We start from the raw sequence: 21,755 nt of genomic DNA, 5'->3' as shown, positions 1-21,755 counted from the left end.
TGTATTTGTCACATATTTGTACATACTAAATTAGTCTTTAAAATCAATGCATCTTTCAATCATAAAAAGATGTAATTTAGAGATGAATGGATCAAAATTTTAGTTGACTTGGATTGTGGAGCTAAATGATGAAAATGAAAGACTAAAGGTCATCTATCCACAATCCACCATTTACCTCTCACTGCGGTATTCATTATTCCTGTGAGAGCATCAGGGATATTTTACACCAAAACAGAGTGAACACAGGGGCAGAGCGCTTCCGCTATATGTGCACAAATTGATAGAAACATAGATTGAGAAAGTGATTAAAAGGGAATTCAGAAACATGATTCTTACCATGCATCAAGCTGAAAGGTCTAGCCTCAAGTAGAGGAGTACATCCAATTCTTGAAACTTGAGGAATGAAACAATCATAAAAACATTGAGAACGGGAGCGGGATTCGGCCATTCAGCCCTTACTGTCTGCTCCACCAGTCTTTATTATCTAGTGTGTGATATAGGTAAAGCAGTGTTACTTCTGCAATCATAAATTGCTTATGCAAGGTAAATGAACTCACACCAGTGTATAATTGTTTCAGCCAAGAGCTGAGTTAACAAGAGTGAAAACTATGTGAAGGAAATGTATGATTGTTTTTGTATTAGCTAAAATGTGCATACAAGAATTAAATGTGCCTGCAACCAATGGTAGATGTTACAGACAAATAGATGAGGTGCTGTGAGGGGAGGGGGTTAAACTAGATATACCTGTACAAACAGTAGTTATAAGCATCTGTTTCTGCAAAAACAAGAAATCAAGAGCTGATAAGGTCATAACAAGTAAGGGAAACAGATGGCAGTAAAGGAGGATATACCTAACAATGGACCACAGCAGGATATGGTCAAACAGCCTTGTGAGGCCAGAAATAAGCATTTTGTAACAGACAAGGCCAGATAAGGCAAGAGATAAACAAGAGTAATAGGCGCCGGTCTTAGCGAAGTGGGAGATGGAAACAGGGGAGGAGCAATGGGAGGAGGGAAGAGGAACAAATTACATAAATATTGAGTACTCGTTAAGCATGGTGTGTGTGTGACTATTTTGTAAATAGACACCACACCCCTCTTGCAAGAGCATAATAAATGATACTACTGCTTCAGATCTTGTCTCGGACTGAAATTATTGAAGTGAGTGAGCTTCGTTTCTCACATTATGCTCATCATCCAACCCATTACTCTGCTCCTGCATTCTCCCGAATCACTTGATCACTTTAGCCCTAAGAATTGTCAGCGAACACCTTTTGAAAAAGTTCAATGTTTTTGCCCCTGACCACTTTCTGTGACAAAGAATTCCACAGGCTCCTCACTCTCTGGGTGAAGAAACCTCTCCTTACGTCAGCCCTAAATGGCCTGCCATATATCCAGAGACTGTGACCTGGGTTTCTAGTTTCCCCATCATCAGGAACACCCTTCCTTTGTTTCCCCTGTTTAGCCCTGATGTGAGGTTCTGAGAGATGATGCAGTTAACATACACAAGAATGATCACAATCAGAAGGGGAGGCAGTGGTGCAGTGCTCATGTTATTAAGCTGGAAAAGGCTATAGTTCTGGGCACATGATTTGAAACCGCCAATGCAGGTAGTGCAGTTTCATTTCTGTAAAACTTTGGAATTAAAAGCTAGCTTAACAGTGGCCACGTAATCACTATCATAACAGCTGAAGAACTAAGAGCAGGAGTGGGCCGTCCAGTCCATTGAGCCTGCTCGGCCATTCATTAAGATCATGGCTGATCTTTTCATGGACTCAGCTCCACTTATCCGCCCTGTCACCATAATCCTTAATTCCTTTACTGTTCAAAAAATATCTAACTTAGCTTTAAAAACATTTACTGAGGAAGCCTCAATTACTTCACTGGGCAGGGAATTCCACAGATTCACAACCTTCTGGGTGAAGAGATTCCTTCTCAATTCAGTCTTAAATCTGATCCCCTTATTTTCAGGCTATGTCCTCTTGTCCTAGTTTCACCTGCCAGTGGAAACATCCTCTCTACTTCTATCTTATCTATTCCCTTCATAATTCTATATGTTTCTTGAAGATTCTCCCTCATTCTTCTAAATTCCAAAGAATATAATCCCAGTCTAATCAGTCTCTCCTCCACAAGCCAATCCCCAACCACCACGCCCCACCCCCACCCCCTAACTCTGGAACCAACCTAGTGAACCTCCTCTCCACCCCTTCTCGTGCCAGTACATCTTTTCTCAAATAAGGAGACCAACACTGCATGCAGTCAATCGTTTCGTAAATACTCCAACATCTCACATTTTATAAACTTTACCATGAAAACTGATATAAAACTTGAGTAGCCAGTAGACTGGAGAGAGCATTGACAAATGGAATTTAATCCCAGTAAGTGCAAAGTATTGCATTTTGGGAGGTCTAATACAGTGAGGACATATACAATGGATGGTAGGTCTTGAGGGAGTACTGAGGAACAAAGGGACCTTGATGAACAGGTCCCTGAAGCTGTCAGTACAGGTATGATGGTGAAGAAGGTATACAGGATGCTTGTCTTCATCAGCCAGGGTGTAACATACAGGAGCAAGGAAGTCTTGTTACCACTTTATAAAACATCAGTTAGGTCACAAATGGAATACTGTGCACAGTTCTGGTCACCACACTATTGGAAGAATGTGATTGCACTGGAGGGGGTACAGAGGAGATTCACCAGTGTGTTGCCTGGAATGGGAAGTCTCAGTTATGAGGAGAGACTGGATAGGCTGGGTTTGTTTTCCCCGGAGTGGATGAGGCTGAGGGGGAAGTCTGCTTGAGATATACAAAATTATGAGAGGCACAGACAGAAATGAGAATCTTTTTTCCCATGGCAGACATGTCTAGACCAGAGAGATTATGTTTAAAGTGAGAAGTGAGTTGGTTAGAGGGGATCTGAGAGAAATATATTTCACCCAGAGGGTGGTAGAAATATAGATTGTGCTGTCTGAGAGGTGGGGGCAGGTAATCTCACAGCATCTAAGAAGCATTTGGATGAGCCCTTCAAATGCCAGGGTGCAGTTGGCAATGGACAATGTGCAAGTAAATGGGATTAGTGTAGTTTGGTGTTTGTTGGTCAGCAAAGACATGGTGGGCTGAAGGGTCTGTTTCTATACTGTCTGACTCTACTAACTCCATGATTCTATGACTCTGTTTTCTTTTTGATAACCTCTTTATTTTTGAAAATATCACAAATGTCTTGCCTCTTTCTACTTTTCCAACTGAAAAGCCCCAATTTTGTGATATTACTTTTTCCTTTAAGCAAACACTCTATTAACCTAAACCAAGTGAGTCACAGATCTGAAGTGTTTATTTCTGTTCTTTTTCTAAATGTGTAAGTTTTCCCAGCCTTTTATTAAATCTTCACCAACTCAGTCTCTGCATGTAGTGATAGGTGATTTTTCTCTTCACCTCTCAGTTGGATGCATATCTTACAAGCCAAGATAGTAAAATTCTGGAAGCACTTTAGCCTTGGATCAAAAGAAAAATGCAATCAGTTAACTCTCTTCAAGTTGGGTGGTGTCAAGCTTCTTGAGTGTTGTTGGAGCTGCCCCCATCAAGGCAAGTGGGGAGTGTTCTATCACACTGCTGACTTGTGCCTGGCAGTTGGTGGACAAGCTTTGGGAGGTGAATTACTCACTGCAGTATTCCCAACCTCTGACCTGCTCTTGTTGCACTGTGTTTATGTGATATTCCACTGAGTTTTTTGTTCATGGTAACCCCAAGTATGTTGGTAAGAGGGAATTCAGGGATGGTAACACCATTGAATGTCAAGGGGCGGTGGTTACATTGACTTGTAAAGGAGATGGTCATTTCCTGGCATTCATGTAATGCGAATATAACTTGTCACTTACCAGTCCAAGTTTCGATATTGCCTAGATATTGTCACATTTGAACATAGGTCACTTCAGTATTTGACAAGTCCAAATGACCCTTCTTCAGAAGTGACATGAAACATTTCCTGCCCACAGCTGCTGCTAGACCTGTTCAGTTTCTTCAGCATTTTTCAGCTTTATTTCAGCTACTCCCTTTCTGTTGCAATTACCCCATCTCCCCGCAATTTTTTTTAAAAAAATTTCTTTAAAAGTTCTTATTGAATTCTCTTGGATAGCCTTGATTGTATCTGTCCTCAGTAAACCTTTAGGCAGTGCAGCACAGATCTTATCCATTCCCTGAGTCAGAATATCTTGTTTCTTGGTGTCAGTGGGTTTTTTTTTGTAAATCACATTAAATTGCTACCTTCTGCATCCTACCTTTTCCACCAGTGAGAAAAGCTTTTTTCTCTGTCGATTCTGTGTCGAAACCCATCTAATTTTGAAAACGTCTATCAGATCTCCTCTCCACCTTTTCTTCTTCTAGCTGAACAACGCTTTCTTTCCAAGGCATTCATATAAGTGAAACACCAACAGTTTTCCCATCAAATGCATAATACAACAGTCAGTAACTGCTTGTGTTAAAAAGACATTTTACACAGCAAGGGAAAGAAGTAAAATTATTTCCCTCCGGTGATAATTTCTCTGTCTGAAAGATACTTAACGAGTCCAAAGTCATGCAAAGTTGGACCGTAGGTCAAATTCTTACTTTCCCATGCTGTGCATGACCAACAACAGCCCAGCTATTATAGACACTTCAGGTAGTGTCAGTAGCAGATTGTATTTTCTGATTTTGACGTAATATATTGACAAATGTTTAAGATTGATGGAGTTAAAAACAACTTCAGCACTAATGCGTGGAAGGAAGGAGATTCAATTAACTTAAGTACTGCAGTTCACATCTAAATTTGAAATGGTATATGCCATCAGCGCTGCAGCTTTGCTCAAGAATAGTGTCCAGTAGTGCCAACAGATATATCAATATGTTTCAAACTGTTTGTGTAATGACTATCAGTCTAATCAATGCTGCGGAGAGTGCTAGCCTTATTTTGAGTTTTCAAGCAGCCATTCTTCTTGATGTTCAACCTGCTTTTGTATGAGATGTATTTCTCTACATCAGACAATGCTAGAAAGGGAAGATTTTGCATTCGTAGGTTGTCCTTCATGACCTCAGCATGGCATGAAGGGGTTTACAACTGATAAAGTTGTCACTGTGTCGATGGAGGAAACCTGGCAGCCAATGTAAATACAGCAAATTCCTGCACGTAGCAATGAGACAAAGGTGAAATTAACTGTTTTAATGATGTTGTATCAGGAATCAATATGAACCAAAACACCAGAGAAAATGCACAGCTTTTCTTCCGTATAGTGCCATGGGATGGTTCATGCCCCTCCAACATGACCTGCGCTCCCTCTACTCTGACTCTTATATATTGCCTCACTGGTCAACTGCTTAAACCCTGATACTTCATCTCCCTGCTCGTCATCTCTCTGCTTCTCTCTCCACCTTCAAGATGGTCCTTAAAAGCTTAATTCGTCGCGCCAACTTTTGTTATCTGTTCAAATTTCTCCTTAAGCATTAAATTTTTAATGTTAATTGTTCCTGTGAAATCCTATGGGAACAGCTGGTCCAGGAAAGCTAGCACTCTTACCGGGTATGAAACTTTCGATGTCTATCTAATGAGCAACATGGTTGATTCGGGGTGGATGACTCGAGGGAGAAACACAGGACCATAGTACACAAGGCTACTCCTGGAAAACACAGGCAAGTTGGTAGGCAGATTAGAAAGGTAGTTGTTGTGGGTATCTCAATATTTGAGGGATAGACAGGCTTGTTTGTAGCCAAGATCGTGAGTCCTGAATGGATGTAAGGATTTGGGACGTAGCAGAATGACTAGATAAACTGCTGGAAAGGGAGGGTGAATAACCAGTGGTTGTGGTTCATGTAGCATCCAATAACATGGGGAAGGAGGACTTGCAGGATCAGTTTCAGCTGTTAGAGGAGCAGATCGAAATGGAGGCCCTCCAGGTTGGTAATCTCAGACACACGACTACTCAATCAGGCAAAGACAAATCAGGGGGTGGCGGGGGTGGGGGGGGGGGGAGGTGGGTGGTGGAGGGGGGGGGTCAGTGTGAGGCTTGACGGATGATGTAGAAGGGACAGTTTTAGATTTTTGGGACATTGGGATCACTACTGGGAAAAAAGAAAGCTGTTGAGGAGAGATGGGTTTCACCTGATCCAAACTGGAACTAAACTCCAGGCTGAAAGAGTAAATAGTGCAGCTGGAATGGATTTAAACTTGTAAGGCAGGAAGTGACTAATGGGCCTTGCTTTGGAATTACCAGTGAGGGCAAAGAGATAATATAATGAACAGGTAACGAAAGCAAGGGAAGGCTTGAGTGTTGACAGTGAATCAAGAAATGGTGGCCTTCCAATAGGTTGGTAAGAGAAAAAGGTAAGGTTATATTTTATGAATGCAAATTCATGGAGTGTAGTGAAACGATTTGGGGAACCAGAACATCCAGGGGGATGTGACATAGTAGTACTGACAGATATGTGGCTCAAGCCAGAACACGTCTGATTAATTAACATCACAGTTTATAAGGCTTTTAGGAGAAATATGATTAAAGAGGGAAGATATGTAGCTGTCTTGGTCAAAGATTGTACTATTTTTTTACATTCACTCATGGTAGTGGGTGTCACTGGCTGGCCAGTACTTACTTCCTGTCCGTAGTTGCACATTGACAAGGTGGTGGGGAGCTGCTTTTTTTGAACTGCTGCAGTCCATGTGCTGTAGGTTAACCCACAATACCATTAGGGAGGGAATTTCAAGGTTTTCACCCAGTGACACTGAAGGAAGTGCTATATATTTCCAAGTCAAGATGGTGAATGGTTTAGAGGGGTACTTGCAAATGGTGATGTTCCCATATATCTGCTGCCCTTGTCTCTAATGAAACTGGTTGTCAGTTTGGAAGGTGCTGTCTCAGGAACTTTCTCAGTGCATTTTGCAGATAATTTACACTGCTGCTACTGAGTGTCTGTGGTAGGGGGAATAGATTTTTGTGGATGTGGTGCCAATAAAGTGGACTGTTTTGACCAGGATGGTACCAAGCTTCTTGAGTACTGTTGGGGGTGCACCGATCCAGGGAAGTAGGGAGTATTCCATCACACTCCTGATGTCTGTCTTGCAGATGATGGACAGGTTTTGTGGAGTCAGGAGGTGACTTACTCTTTGCCTCTAACTTGCTCATGTAATCACTGTGTTTATGTGGTGTGTCCATTTGAGTTTCTGGTCAATGGTAACTGCCAGGATGTTCTCAGTAGGGGATTCAGTATCGAGAGTGTGGTGCTGGAAAAGCACAGCAGGTCAGGCAGAATCCGAGGAGCAGGAGAATCCATGTTTTGAGCATAAGCCCTTCATCAGGAATCCTGATGCTCAAAATCTTTGGGACATTGGGATTACTGCTGTTGCAACAAATGTCAGTCAGAAGATGGCTTATGCTCAAAATTTCGACGCTTCTGCTCCTTAGATGCTGTTTGACCTGTGGTGCTCTTCCAGCATTGCACTCATGAATTCAGTCTCCAGCATCTGCAGTGCTCACTTTCTCCGAATGGGGGAATCAGTGGTTGCAACACCATTTAATGTCAAGGGACAAGAGTTAGATTGTGTTTTATTGGAGATGGTCATTGTCTTGCATTTCTGTGGTGTAAATGTAACTTGGCACTTGTCAGCCCAAGCCTGGATATTGTCTAGATCTTGATGAATTTGAGCATGGTCTGCTTCAGTGTCTGAGGAGTCACGAATTGTGCTGAACATTGTGCAATCATCAGTGAACATACCCAAATCTGACCTTATAATGGAGGGAAGGTCATTGATGAAACAGCTGTAGAGGGTTGGGCTAAGGACACTATCCTGAGGAACTCCTGTGGAGATGTCCTGGAGCTGAGATGACTGATCTCGAACAACCACAACCATCTTCCTCTGTGTCAAGAATGACTCCAACCACCAGAAAGCTTTCCCCCTGATACCCATTGATTCCAGTTTTGTTAGGACTCCTTGATGTCACACTTGGTCTAATGCAGCTTTGATGTCAAGGACTGTCACTCTCCCCTCCCCTCTGGAATTCAGCTCCTATGTCCATGTTTGAACCAAGGCTCTAATGAAGTCAGGGAGATGAGTGGTCCTCATGGAACCCAAACTGGGCATCACTGAGCAGGTTATTGCTGAGCAGCTGCTGCTTGATGACACAGTAGATGACACCTTCCATCACTTTACTGATGATCGAGAGGAGACTGGGGGGGTGGTAATTGGCTGCGTTGGATTTGTGCTGCTTTTTGTGTACAGGCCATACCTGGGCAATTTCTCACAGTGTCGGGGAAATGTCAGCGTTGTATAACTGGACTGGAACAGCCTGGTTAGGGGAGCAGCAACGTCTGGAGCACAAATCTTCAGTATTATTTCTTGAATGTTGTCAGGGCCTTTGCAGTATCGAATAAGATGGCAGTACCAGCTGGAGCTCATTCATTTTCTCTTTTCTTTCTCCTTCTTTTCCTACCTTCTGTAGTTTTCATCTCCTGTTCTGTCTTCTCGGGCTCTCAGCCTTGGACACCCCACCCCCCGGTCTCTGATTCTCGCCCTCGGAAGTGGGGTTGTCAGCAGCCCAGTGTGGAACGTGACAGCAATCAGATCACGGTAAGTCCCCTTGTGCTGGTCTGCCATGGAGAGCCCTTGGAGACAGACTGATGTTTGCCTTTTTAAACATTGCTTCTTGTGTTTTTGACCTATGGTCATACTGTGTACAGCTGTAATGTAACTTTGTGTTTCTTCATTTCTCTACTCTGAAACTAAAGATTGTACCTGGATACTCTAGAGCTATGATGGTGCCATGTGTTAGTGCCATTGTTACACTGTAACAGATCTATAAGTGAAGAAGCTGTGCCTAGTTACTTTTAGACTACTTTACAGTGTGGAAACAGGCCCTTTGGCCCAACAAGTCCACACCGACCCATACCCCTACATTTACCCCTTACTAAACACTACGGACAATTTAGCATGGCCAATTCACCTGACCCGCACATCTTTGGACTGTGGGAGGAAACCAGAGCACCCGGAGGAAACCCACGCTGACACGGGGAGAATGTGCAAACTCCACACAGTCAGTCGCCTGAGGTGGGAACTGAACCCGGGTCTCTGGCGCTGTGAGGCAGCAGTGCTAACCACTATGCCACCGTGCCGCTCACCGTTACATTTGTTCCTAAGATGTCATTGTCAGTAGTGACTTATAAACTTTTCACTGAAGTCATTGGAGTACAAGTGACAATAAAGCCAATTGAGTTCAATCCAGCCTCCTATTGTTTCTGGATATCAAGTAGAGTGAATCAAATTTGCTGAAGATTAGTATCTGTGGACCAGAGGAGGAGGTCAAGGTAGATCATCCATCAATCCATCTTCTGATTGACATTTTTTGCAACTGCTTCAGATTTATTTTTATTTTTATCCCAGCCCTAGATGGGGACACAGTCAAATGTATGGTTACAGAGCAATACAGTCCCTGAGCTAGCATCTGTATGGTTGGAGGTAAGAAGCAGGAAGGGAACAGTGACCTCGGTTGGGTATAAATCTCCAAATAGTCGGGTGGAAGCAGAAGAGAGCATTTGAAGGCAGCTTATGGAAAGTTACAAGACAAATAGTGCTGTGATGGCTGGTGATTTCTATTCCTCTGAGGTAGACAACTGAAAAGATAGCATTTAGGACATGAAATTCCCACATGATGTGAGGAGAACTTTCTGGAACATTGCATTTCCAGTAGTACCAGGGAGGGAACTGTGCTGGATCCGATTCCAGGAAATGAGGTAGACCAGGTGAAGAATGTCAAACTGGGGGAACTTTTGGGAAATAGTGATCATAACATGTTATATATGCAAAATTATTTTTAAAATCAGTCAATGATTAAGATCCAAGACTGGAAAACAGCTGAGTTTTAGGGGGTCTCAAAGTCGAACTGGAGCAGGTTGAATGGAAATGCATTTTGGTGGATCAAACCACGAATGAAAAATGGGAGACTTTCCAAAATGAGGTAAATAGGGCAGGAGAGCTGGGTATCTCTTTCGAAAGTCTGTACAGAACACAATGAGTCAAATGGCCTTTTTCTGTTCTGTAAAACTCACTTATTCTATGAACTTGACGTTGTTTTCATTGGAAGGGAAAAGGCTGAAATGAGAAAAAGCGTTTCAAAATCTTGAGGCGTCTGGAGAAATTGTTCTGATTCATAAATGGATGGAGAACCAAGGTCACAGTGAAAGAAGCAAATGGGAGGTGAAAGAAAAAAAACATTCACTGAGTGATTCATCAGGATATGGAATACATTACCTGGAATGTGTGATATATTTATTGAATCTGAGTTAACCTCGTTTTCTTGCCAATATTCACTCTGAAGACTATCCTCAACAAGAAGAAAGGACATGGGTGTCAATGTCAAGGTCAACCAAATGTGCTCTCTTCCACCCTCTGCCATAAGATTAGCACAGCAATTCAGATAGAAATGGATTCTCAATGAGATCGACTTCCTGTTGAATCCGGAGACAGAAAGTAACGAATGAATGCGTTGGTAAATAAACTCCGCAAAGGGGCTGAAATATTGGCATAGTTGCAACTGAGTGGACATTGGATGTTGTGAAAATTGACTTGTGTGAGGAAATTAGCAGAATGAAAAGTGCTTATCTAAGGGAAAATCAATGTTCTAAGGATGCTGGAAATCTGAAATAAAAACTGAGAGTATTGGAGAAACTCAGCAATATCTGTGCACGGAGAAATTCTGGAATTCCCGCTCCTCTATCATTGTGGGTCTACCTACAACACATGGACTGCAGTGGTTCAAAGACTGCAGCCCTTCTCAAGGAACAATTGGGGATGGGCAATAAATGCTGTCCCAGCCAGAGATGCCCACATCCCATTTGTGAATATAAATAGAGTTACCACTTTGAATCCAATATGAATTTTCTCCAGAACTGGAGGAAGCAGGAAAACATTGTTTATTCAAATCCCTTCAGTTCTGAGGAAGGATCATATTGAATTGCAGCATTAACTCAGTTTCGCTCTCCATAGATGTGCTGGATCTGTTGAGGTTCTCCAACAATTTCTGTTTTCATTTTGTGTTTCACACGGTTACAGCAGGATAGATTCCTGTGTTATATAAAACTAAGAGACAGACAGAGAGAAGGCTTGGTGCCTTGTCACCAAGAAACACTCTTGCTTTGAATCCAGAAACCCAAAAGTTCCAAAACAATGTAAAACAGCATATAAAACAGTAATTGCTGCTCCTGGAATTTGAGGAAATCACCTCCAACACCCAAAATACCTCAAAAAAAGGAGCAGCTGTTACAGCCAGTAATTTTTCCTGTCCTCCATCTTGTGAATCGGTGATGGGTAAGTTGTTGTAGAGAATCCTGAGGGAGTGGATGTACATTTGTTTGGAAAGGCAAGGACTGATTAGGCATTGTTAACATGGCTTTGTACTTGATTGAGTTTTTTGAAGCAGTAACAAAGAGAATTGATGTGGGCAGAGTGGTAGATGTGATCTATATAGACTTCAGTAAGGCGTTCGACGAGGTTCCCCATGGAAGACTGGTTAGCGAGGTTAGATCTCATGGAATACAGGGAGAACTAACCATTTGGATACAGACAGAGGGTGGTGGTGGAGGGTTGTTTTTTTGACTGGAGGCCTGTGACCAGTGGAATGCCACAAGGATCGGTGCTGGGTCCTCTACTTTTTGTCATTTACATAAATGATTTGGATGTGAACATCAGAGGTATAGTTGGTAAGTTTTCACATGACACCAAAATTGAAGGTGCAGTGGACAGCGAAGAGGGTTACCTCAGATTACAAAAGGATCTTGATCAGATGGGCCAATGGGCTGAGAAGTGGCAGATGGAGGTTAATTCAGATAAGTGGGAAGTGCTGCATTTTGGGAAAGCAAATCTAAGCAGGACTTATACACTTAATGGTAAGGTCCTAGGGAGTGTTGTTGAACAAAGAGACCTTGGAGTTCAAGTTTGAAAGTGGGGTCACAGGTAGATAGGATAGGGAAGAAGGTGTTTGGTATGTTTTCCTTTATTGGTCAGAGTACTGAGTACAGGAGTTGGGAGGTCATGTTGCGGCCGTACAGGACATTGATTAGGCCATTGTTGGAAAATTACGTGCAGTTCTGGTCTCCTTCCTATCGGAAAGATGTTGTGAAATTTGGAAGGGTTCAGAAAAGACTTACAAGGATGCTGCCAGGGTTGGAGGATCTGAGCTACAGGGAGAGGCTGAACAGGTTGGGGTTGTTTTCCTTGGACCGTCAGAGGTTGAGGGGTGACCTTATAGAGGTTTATAAAATATGAGGGGCATGGAAAGGGAAAATAGACAAGGACTTTTCCCTGGGGTTGGGGAGTCCAGAACTATAGGGCATAGGTTTAGGGTGAAAGGGGAAAGATTTTAAAAGGACCTAAGGGGCAACTGTTTCACGCAGATTTCGCTGCCAGAGGATGTGGTGGAGGCTGGTACAATTACAACGTTTAAAAGGTATCTGGATGGGTAAATGAATAGGAAGGGTTTGGAGGGATATGGGCCGGGTGCTGGCAAGTGGGACTAGATGGGTTAGGATATCTGACTGTATAAACCAGCATGTTCCGAGTTTCATTCGGGAGGTTTGAGTACAAAACTGAGGACAACACTCCCACTGCTGTAATGAGTGCTACTGCTATTTTGAACTGATTGATTGGCTGATTTATTCTTGTCTCATGTATCAAGGTAGGGTGAAAACTGTTGTTTTGTGTGCTATTCAGGCAGATTGCACCATACAACGTGCATCAGAGTTACAGAACAAAGTGCAGAATACAATGTTACAGCCGCAGAGAAGGTGCAGAGAGAGAGGGAGAGAGAGAGAGAGAGAGATCAACATTTACATTTGAGAGGAGGAGGAGACAGTGAGGACTGCAGATGCTGGAAATCAGAGTCAAAAAAAATGGTGCTGGAAAAGCACAGCAGGTCATGCAGCATCCGAGGAGCAGGAGGATCAACGTTTCAGGCAAAAACCCTTCAACAGGAATGGGGGGAGGGAAGGGGGCTGGGAGATGAATAGGAGGGTAGGGGGAGGCTGGGGGGAGGTAAATGGGGTGACTACAGGTAGATGCAGGTGGGGGGGAGTGATTGTGGGGAGGGTGGAGTGGATAGGTGGAACGGAAAATGTACAGGTAGGACAGAGAGTGGTGCCAATTTGGAGAGGTGGGCAGAGGGGAGATTTGGAAACTGGTGAAGTCGATGTTGATGCCATATGGTTGAGGGCTCCCTTAGCAGGCGGTGAGGCATTCTTCCTCCAGTTAGTGGAAGGCTTTGATTTGATGGTGGAGGCGGCCCAGGACCTGCATGTCCTTGGAGGAGTGGGGGGGAGTTGAAGTGGTCGGCCACAGAACTGTGGGTTACTTGGTGCGTGTGTCCCAGAGATGTTCTTTGAAACATTCCGCAAGTTGGCATATGGTCTCCCCGATGTAGAGGAGACTACATTGGGAGTAACAGACACAGTAGATGAGGTGGGTGGATGTGCAGGAAAATCTCAGCCTGATGTGAAAAGATTAGATTACTTACAGTGTAGAAACAGGCCCTTCGGCCCAACAAGTCCACACCGACCCGCCGAAGCGCAACCCACCCATACCCTTACATTTACCCCTTACCTAACACTACGGGCAATTTAGCACGGCCAATTCACCTGACCCGCACATCTTTGGACTGTGGGAGGAAACCGGAGCACCCGGAGGAAACCCACGCAGACACGGGGAGAACGTGCAAACTCCACACAGTCTGTCGCCTGAGTCGGGAATTGAACCCGGGTCTCAGGTGCTGTGAGGCAGCAGTGCTAACCACTGTGCCACCGTGCCACCCACTATTCTGGGTCTTGGATCTTCTGGGGCCTTGGAGGTAAATGGGGAGATGTGGGCGCAGATTTTGCACATCATTTGGCCGCTAAGGAAGGTGCCCAGAGTGGAAGGTGGGTTGTTGGGTGACATGCACCTAACAAGGGAGTGGTGGAGGGAATGGTTTCTGCAGAATGCTGATTGGGGTGGGGAGGTAAACATATCCTAAGTGGTTGAAATGGCAGAGGATGCTCCAATGTATCCGGAGGTTGGTGGGGTGGAAGGCAATGACTGCGGGGCGTGTCCTTGTTGCGGTTGGGAAGGTTGGGGTTCAAGGGCAGAGGTGCAGGAAGTGGAGGAGATGCACTGGAGGGCATTGTTCGTCATTCGGGAGGGAAAATTGCAGTCTTTGCAATAGGAGGCTATCTGGAATGTCCTGGGGCAGAATTGCTTCTCCTGGGAGCAGATATGTTAGAGGTTGAGGAATTGGAAATAAGGAATCACATTTTTCTTGGGGGGGGCGTGTAGATATAACCCAGGCAGCTGTTGGGGACGTTGGGTTTGAAATAGATGTCTGTGTTGAGTCGGTTGCTGGAGATGGAGTTGAAGAGGTGCAGGAAGGGGAGGGAGGTGTCTAAGATGGTCCAGGTGAACTTGATGTCAGAGTGGTAGATGTTAGTGAAGTTAGTGAACCGTTCAACCTCCTCGTGGGAGCCCGAGGTGGAGCCGATACAGTCAATGATGTAACAGAGAAAAAGGTGCCGGTATAACTGTGGAAGACAGACTGTTCCACGTACCCGACAAGGGGTCAGGCATAGCTGGAGCCCATGCATGTGCCCATGACTACCCCTTTGCTCTGAAGGAAGTGGGAGGATTCGAAGGAAAGGTTTTGAGGGTGAGGATAGTTCAGCTGATCTAATGAGGGCTACTGGTTGGGTCAGTAGGAGAGAAAGCAACAGAGTGTTTGGAGGTCTTTGCCATGGCTGATGTTAGTGTATAGAGACTGGATGGTCATGATGAAGATGAGGTGCTGGGGGCCAGGTAAATGAAAGTCATGGAGGCGGTGGAGGGCATGGGTGGTGTCCCAAATATATGTGGGGTGTTCCTGGACCAAGGGGATAGGATGAAGTCAAGACATGAGGAGATAGGTTTGGGGGGACAGGAGCAGGTGGAGACAATGGGTCGGGTACAAAAATCTGATAAAAGCAGGGAAGAAACTATTCTTGGATATGTGCGTATGTGTATTCAAGTTTATATATCTTCTGCCCATCCAAGGAGGGTAGGAGGGGCCTTTGATTATATTGGTTGCTTTCCCAAGGCAGTGGGAAATATGTATGGAGTCAATGGATGGAAGGTTGGTTTGAGTGATGGACTGGGCAGTGTTTACAACTCTCTGTATTTTCTTGCAGTCTTGTGAAGAACAGTTGCCGGATGTGATGCATCCGGATAGAATGCTTTCTAGTGTGTAATGATAAAAATAGTTAAGAGTCCTTGTGGAATTTTCTGAATTTTCTTAGCCTCCTGACAAAGTAAAGTTGTTGTTGTGCTTTTCTTGACCATTGCGTTAATGTGGGTGGATCAAGACAGATCGTTGGTGATTGTCACTCCTAGGATCTTGACACCCTTGACCATCTCCACCTCAGCACCATTGATACAGAAAGGGGTGTGCCCTCTACTCTGCTTCCTGAAATCAATGACCAGTTCCTTTAATTTGCTGAAGTTGATGGAGAGATTCTTGCCTTTACACCATCTCGCTAAGCTCAACCTCTCTCCTGTATTCTGCCTCGTCATTATTTGAAGCCTGACATACAATAGTGGTAATGTTAGAACACTTGTAAATGGTTTGGGGTGGAAATTGGCCACACAGTCGTGAGTGTATAAGAAGTATAGTAGGGGGCTGAGTATGCAGTCTTGCAGGGATTTGGTTTTGAAGATTATGGTGGAGGTGGTGTCATCATCTATCCTTCCTGAATGTGGTCTATTGGTCAGGAAGTTGAGGATTCAATGACAGAGGGGGCAGCGAAGACTTATGCTTCAGAATTTAGAGATGAGTTTGTTTGGAATAATGGTGTCAAACATGGAGCTGTAGTCAATATGTAAGAGTCTGATGTAGATCTCCTTGTTATCCAGATGTTCCAAGGATGGGTGTAGGGCGAAGGAGATGGTGTTGCAGTGGCTGGCGAATTGCAAGGATCAAGGCAATCTGGGAGGCTGGAGTTGATGTGAGCCAATAACACTCTTTTAAAGCACTTCATAATGATGGAGATCAGAACCACCGGCAGGCGATAGTCATTGAGGAAGGCTGGGTGATTTTTCTTTGGCACTGGGATGATGATGACCTTCTTGATGCAGGTGGGGACTTCAGATCATAGTAAGGAGAGGTTAAAGATGTCAGCAAATACTCCCACCAGCTGGTCCGCACAGGAGCTGAGTGCACCGTCGGGACCACCATCAGGGCCAGACAGATTTAACATGGAGCTGACACTGAGAAATGTGTGTTCACCTTACGGAAGGCCAATCCGATCCTTGCAGCGGTAACCATGGACACAGGTGCACCTGAGGCTGTCAAGGTAGGTGACATTATTCAACTGATACATTTCACTGCACGAGAGATAAGTTGAGACCTTCTCTGTCCTCTTTGTTGGATTAATTAGATTCCATGTAAACCTTAAGAAGAGAAGGGTAGCTATCTGCTATCTATCCTTCAATTAATGCGACTAAAATACATTGTCTGACCATTAGGACATTGAGGTAGTGGGAGCTTGCTGTATGCCAATTGGCTGCTACATGTCCTATAGTGTAACAGTGACTGCACTCGAATCATATTTCACTGGGTATAGATCACTCCAGGTCAGACTGAATTTGGGAAGAGTGCTATATAAATGCAAGATTTGTTATCTTTAATTCTCAAGTGGGCAGTACTTAAGAAGGTTGAATTGAAATATGCAGGCAGCCAGTAAAACATTCACCAACTCTTAGATCAGGATCTGCAAACACACTGAACTATGACTAGCTTACTGGCAGATAAAATGATGACAGACTAACATTGTAGCAGCAGCCTAATATCCATTGGGGGGGATATGTCAGCCAATTTGTGCTGCTCTTTGCCTTTGAGGAAGTGAAATGTGCTAATTTATTTTTTGCGTATGGCCAACTGTATCTGATTTAGTGTTCAGTTGCAACACAAAGAGCAAAGATAGCTTGGCTGAGAGCTGGGATCCTCACAGCACAGGAGGTGATTGCTTGCACCTTAGTTCGCTCCATATCAACATTTGCATCTGAAACACAAGCAAAGAGCAGTTCAGCCTCTGAAGCTGATAGTCAGTGATTTCATGAGGGTACCCCTTGTTGACAAACTGGACAGAGAGACTTAACAAGGAGCTGACACTGAGAAATGTGAATCATATTGGGAGGTGGGGAGAGAGAAGAAATGTGCACGAGAAAGAAAGAATACCTCAGGTAGAGGTGCTTCAAAGACCCCGATTTCTCTTAAAGCAGGAATAACAAATATCACAGGAAAAGCAAATGCAATTTTATGAATTGTCGCTGAAGACAAAGCAAATTTCATCAAAGCATTTCATCATGCACTTAGGGGCAAGAGTGCAAAATGAAAAACTCTTTCCAGCAATATTAAAGTGCTGAACAAACCAAATAATTAATTTATAAATGGAGCGTGGGGGCGGTGGGATTAGAGAATAAAACCAATGAAGAGAGGCTAATCAGAATCAAATCACTTGTCCAGCTATAATTAGAATATTAGCTCTCCATCCTCACCTAGTACAAGAGGTCATTGTAGGGCAGGTATAGGTAAAGGTTTTATATGGTGGATACGTGTGTGTGTGTGTGTGTGTGTGTATGGATGCATGTGCTCATGCGTGTGCATGTATATATTTGTGTACGTGTGCATATGATTGTGTCTATGTGTGTGTGGTGTGTATGTGGGTTTGTGTGCATATGGCAGAGTGAGTGCGTGTGCCACCGTTGATGAGGATTATCATGTTGTCACAAAGCCTGGCCTATTTTAATTCCCCGTATCATGACCCTAGTTTAAATGCATAGAGGAGTGAGCAGGACTCTCACAAGGAAGGCAGAAGGTCACTGTTGATGCTGTTGAGCTGACTTGAACATTATCCTTCAGTTCTTACACTGTAAGTAAGGCCATGCTTTCCATACAGGGCCTGGAAGAGGGGCACTCCTTCAGTACCGGCCCTCAAGGCACACCTTAAAAAGTTAAAAATCACACAACACCAGGTTATAGTCCAACAGGTTTAATTGGAAGCATTAGCTTTCAGAGCGACACTAGGATGCTTCCAACTAAACCTGTTGGGCTATAACCTGGTGCTGTGTGATTTTTAACTTTGTACACCCCAGTCCAACACCGGCATCTCCAAATTTTAAAAAGTTACAAATACATAATTCATAATCTGTCTGAGCCCTCAGGGTGCAGCATTCCTGGTACAACTGCTAATGGACCTAACACATGTTCCAAATGGTTAAGCAACCCCTGGTGAGGGCCAATAACAAAAACACAATCAATTGTTTCATGGAAATTTATAAAAAGGTAAATGGAAATTTACTCAGTTTAAAGAAATGTTCAGGTGTTGATGATACAACAAAGCATTTCTATCATGCTTGCAGACACACTGTGCTCCCTCCCAATGGACACCCAAGTACAGAGATAACAGGGAAAGTGAGTCAGATGGATGTGTACTATGACCCCATTCGTGGCCAGCTGCCTGGACCTGTTCATGGCCGCTCTGGCTAAGCCCTGGAGCAAACCAACAAGAATATTTCCCACCCTGTGCCTGCCCCTGCTACACAGGATACCCTGAGATTAGGAGCATGGGGCTGAAGTGCAGCCATAGATTTCAGAAGGGATGCAAATGAAATCGCTAACAATTAATGTGAAGAAACAGTTTCGCTGGCCACAAAAGCTACAGGTCGTTTGGTACCCATTACTCCTCTGAGAGAGCTTGTCTAATTATCAGTGATATAGGATTAGATTACCTACAGTGTGGAAACAAGCTATTTGGTCCAACAAGTCCACACTGACCCTCTGAAGCGTAACCCACCCAACCCATTTCCCTCTGGCTAATGCACCTAACACTACGGGCAATTTAGCACAGCCTGTTCACTTGACCTGCATATTCTTGGACAGTGGGATACACAAACACAGGGAAAATGTGCAAACGCCACACAGACAGTTACCTGAGGCTGGAATCAAACCCAGGTCCCTGGCACTATAAGGCAGCAGTGCTAACCACTGAACCACCCATAAGTGAGTCGTAACAGGAAGAAGCATTTGTTTCATGAAACAAGATGTTGTTTATTACATTATGGCAGTGGCTGTGATTAACAATAGCTTCTTAGACATAATTACACCAAGCAGGGATCTGTGATATAGCTGTCCCTGTTTGCAACCTAACATAAGCCTTGCCCATTCTCCAGAGAGACCTTTTCCAGAGAGCTAATGCAACATTAAGTCTTTCAGAAATACTGCCTTGTACAACAGGTACAGTCTAAAATCTAGAGTGAAACCATTGAGGGGTAAAATCAAGATGTTTTCCATGGAAATGGGGGGTGGGGGGAGGGGGGGATACTCCTACTCCTGCTGCCCCAGCCCCACCCAAAGGCTGCAGCAAAGTGTAGTACCATTTCCTTCAGGGTGAGGTCAGTGCATTTTCATTGGGAATGGGAAGTGGAGCGAAGGTGAGTAAATGGAGTTAATGTTCTGATCAATCTGTGATTATCTAATTCGATAATGGGACAAGTGAATCAATAGCGTCCTCATTTTGCTACATTCCATTAGCATTGTTTCCTTTTGAGATCCAACTTTGGCAAAACAAAGGGAGGACATATTAAGTCATCACTTTGTCTCTGGCATTGACAGCTTCAGCTTTGTGTTGGTGTGTGCAAAGTACATGTTTTATCTTGATTCTTACTTCACCATCCTCATTAGCAGCAGCTTGTGTCTTGATATCCTGCATTAAACAGCCTCTCTATATTCTGCAAGACAGGTACAGAGCTTGGTGAGGACTGCACTGTTAGTGTGTGTGTGATAATAAGAGCCAGATGTTAATAGGTCAGCTAGTGAAGAATCATTGTTCTCTCTACATACAGTCACCTGTTTGGTACTGGTGATGACATTTCATGCATTCCTGATTTAGTCTCTGTGAAAAAAGATTCTCCAGCCCTGGATACTTGTCCTGCACTTGCTGAATCACTTCTGACCCTTCCATAAATTCCTGTGAGCTGCAGATGCTGTTTATGGTAAATCAATGCTAATCCCTTTGCTTGCTGCATTGTTTTTCGAGGTTATCTGTGTGACAGCTCCCAGACACAGCACTGACACTGGCAGTGACAGCCTCACGGGTTCTGCTGCCTTCATTGAATTATTATCATCCTGAATAAAATGACTGTACACTTCACCAACAAGGTCAGATAGGCTTCATAGGAGGAGCAGAGCTGGATCACAGCTTCCAATCCATTCCTTTCTTGGGATGTGGGCACCACTGGAAATGTTGATACTTACTGCCCATCACTAGTTACACTGAGATACTTGGAATGGGCTTTCCCCACAGAATCCCCATAGTGCGGAAAGAAGACATTCGGCCCATTGAGTTCACACCGACCCTCTGAAGATCATCCTATTTGGACCCAGCACCCCAACCCTATCGCCGTAACCTACATTTCCCCACTGCACTCCTTGGATTGTGAGAGGAAACCAGAGCCACCCAGAGGATGCCACACAGATATGGTGTGTGTGTGTGTGTGTGTGTGTGTAGGGGGGCGGGGAGGTAGGGTGGAGGGGAGGGGAGAGGGGGAAATAATCACAGATAATCATCCAAGGGTGGAATCGAACCCAGGTCCCTGACGCTGTGAGTCACTATGCTGCCTCCTGGAATTCTGTGAGGAATTCTCCTTAGGGATTTAGTAATAACTTGAGTGTCTTATGAGGCCACCTCCAGGGTTACATGTAGGAGATCTCGACGAGTACTGATGCCCATAACTTAGCAGTACCAGTCTCACAACCTCTTCCTGGGTTTGTGGGTGACAGAAGGAGCCTGATAGCGTTCAACAAGTTGGAAAACAGGCTGCCATTCCTTGCAACTTGAGTCTGCAAGTTTTGCTTCAACAGAATGAAAGGGAACATGATGGCCTAATGGCGCTGTGAGGCAGCAGTGCTAACCACCGTGCCACCGTGCCGCCCGTGGTGGGCTTTGAACTTCAATAGGAAGGGAATCTTGGATTAAGAGCTGTATATTGATTATTAAATCATTGCCAACTGCTCTGGGGAGTAAATCCCATCCAGTTCATTAATGCTCCCTTTTATTAATTCAGCCACTCACGAGGGAAGGGCATCACTGGCCAGACAGTATTTATTGTCAATCCCTATTTGCCCAGAGGGCAGTTAAGTATCAACCACATTACTGTGGGCCCAAAGTCACATGGAGTGCTGACCAGTTAAGAATGATAGTTTCCTTCCCAAAATAACCTGAGTGAACCAGATGGGTTTTTCTGTTTGATCCTCATTAGACTCTTAATTCCAGATTTTCTTTTTATTGAATTCAAATCTGTCATGGTGGGATTCAAGCTCAGGTCCCCACTACATTATCTGTGTCTCTGAATGAACAATCCAGTGAAAATCCCACCAGGCTATCGCTCAGGGAAGAAATTACTATCCTTACCGAGTGTGGCCTACATGTCACTCCAGACCCACAGCAATGTGGCTGATTCTCAATAAATTCTGGCCTGGCCTGGCCTGTGCCATGCACATCTTGTGAATGAATTTAACAAAAACAGTACAGGATCTTGGATAGACTGCTCCAGGAGTACTGTTTACAGCTTGGGTCTCCTTATCTCAGGAAGCATGCTATTATTTTAAAAACTACTTTCTAATCAACCTGTTCAGAGACGTACAAAGTTAAAAATCACACAACACCAGGTTATCGTTCAACAGATTTAATTAG

This window comes from Hemiscyllium ocellatum, chromosome 11 (genome assembly GCF_020745735.1).
Source record: "Hemiscyllium ocellatum isolate sHemOce1 chromosome 11, sHemOce1.pat.X.cur, whole genome shotgun sequence".
In the NCBI taxonomy this organism is placed as follows: Eukaryota; Metazoa; Chordata; class Chondrichthyes; order Orectolobiformes; family Hemiscylliidae; genus Hemiscyllium; species Hemiscyllium ocellatum.
The sequence above is the reverse complement of the archived record's forward strand: the minus strand, read 5'-3'. Positions refer to the sequence as shown.